The sequence below is a fragment of the Rhagoletis pomonella genome, unplaced genomic scaffold (assembly GCF_013731165.1).
Source record: "Rhagoletis pomonella isolate Grant_MI unplaced genomic scaffold, Rhpom_1.0 Rhpom_scaffold_00001, whole genome shotgun sequence".
Classification (NCBI taxonomy): domain Eukaryota; kingdom Metazoa; phylum Arthropoda; class Insecta; order Diptera; family Tephritidae; genus Rhagoletis; species Rhagoletis pomonella.
Genome location: NW_023458555.1, coordinates 36,991,986 through 36,993,883, shown reverse-complemented (window position 1 = coordinate 36,993,883; position 1,898 = coordinate 36,991,986). Strand labels below are relative to the sequence as shown.

At 30.0% G+C, this 1,898-nt stretch overlaps 1 protein-coding gene across 1 annotated transcript in view; it reads left to right on the top strand.

Annotated features, from left to right (window-relative positions):
• Positions 1-1,898, top strand: part of LOC118743738 (extracellular sulfatase SULF-1 homolog) — a gene marked incomplete in the record, with an annotated part of 318,030 nt that overhangs the window by 275,236 nt on the left and 40,896 nt on the right.

Below are 1,898 nucleotides of genomic sequence, written 5' to 3'. Positions count from 1 at the left end.
TTTATCGCATTTCTTTTACTGTATTTTCGAGATTCAGTTGACCGTGTCTCTTCATAAATGTGAAAAGTGTCACAAAAGTCTATATAGAATAGTGTGATATATAGGAACAAATAACTATTTTTCGATGGAATAGAAATCCCAAAAAAGGTTACCTAACATTCTCAGTTTTTAAATATAGTTCGCAAAACAAAAAAAGAAAAATTATTGATATCACTTCCCTCTTTACAAATCTATAGTACCACTATCGAATATAATAGACGCCGAATAACTGTAAAACTAAGAGCTTTATAAAATGTTTGATTGCATTTTTGAAATCAATGACCCAAAATTAGCCGGTAATGCAAAATGTGCATTGTGGGAACAACTCTGACAGTAATCATACTTATGTATGAATGTACGTACAAAATACTTATTTACATTTAAATATACTCACAATTTTTGAAACATCTGCTTTTCTCACGTATAACGTCTACAAAATAAACATTCTGCGCACAGCGGCCACTTGAAATGCGATGCAATTCCAAACTGTAAATAAACAAGAGCAAAGAATATGAAAGTCAATCACTGTCATTTGGTCATGTCTAAACAAATATTTATAATAAAATATTGTGTAAGAGAATGGGGGAGGCTTATTTTTAAATAATCTATGTAGTATCTAAGGAAATCAGCAAAATAATGTTTTTTTTCAATATGAAGGCCTTTACTTGGAAGATGTTTACTTTAAATCAGTAGAAAATCTCAATTTACAATTTTTTTCTATTATGATATGATCAATGTTATTAAATTTTAATTTTACCGGTAAAAATAGTTGTAAATGTTCGTTATTATAAATTATGTTATCATATATTCTAAGCAAAATTTCACCTAGTATACGTAGGATAGGGAAATTTACGTACATACTTTCTAGAATACTTATCTCAGAAGACTGTTTCTTCTTGTTTCTTGAGTTGATCTTTTGTCTCATCTATCGGTGACTTCTTTAAGCTCGATCACTGGATTGTTAAATAAAACTCGCAAAACTACCACGGCGTAAGTTTACCTCAATGCACGTAAAATATTTTACAGCTTACTAAATACTTGATACTTAGTAGCTTGATGGTGAAGTCCACCTTTTTACGAAAAAAAAAACAAAAAATTAATGTATCGAAAAATAATGACAGGGACAAAATTGTATATATTCATACATATTATTAGTAGTAATGGATTATCGTATATTTCTGCATAAATGTCTTTTCATAGTAGCTTGGAGAATAAAAAAAAAATTTGTGAAAAAATTTAATATGTATATAGGGCGGGTCAATTTGTATGGCAGATTTTTCGACTACGAGCGTATAGCACAGAAAGATTCTACGTGCAAATTTACCATAGAAATCATGGCTCTAAAATAAATTTCGAGTTTGCCAAATTACGAAAATAGGTTTCTTAGCATTTTGCTGTAGATTCGTACAGATGTGCTTAAATTAAAAGTTTTTTGGTATGAGGAAAACATTTTTGCACTTATCTTTTTTCTAAAAATTTCAACAGAGGGCGCGACAGTGAAAATTTTCACATTTTCTTCGAAACCTATTTTCACAATTTGGCAAAACCCAAATTGATTTTAGACCCATAGTTTCTTCGGCAAATTTGCTTAGAATTGCACCTAGAATGCATCCTCGCGCATAGTCAAAAAAGAAATTTGTACATATATGCAAAAACATTTACTTATAAAATTAGACCTTGTTGTTTTAAAGGGCAATTCTTGTTAAGATACTAAAAAGTCTTTCGTAAAGCAAGTGAAGGAATTTTGTTATTCTAGAATAGAAAAAAAGTCTTGGAAAAAAGCTCTCCCATTCAGCACCTGAGGCGAAAAAGTTTTTTTTTTAAAGCATTTGTATATCATTTAGATCGCGTCGCTCCAA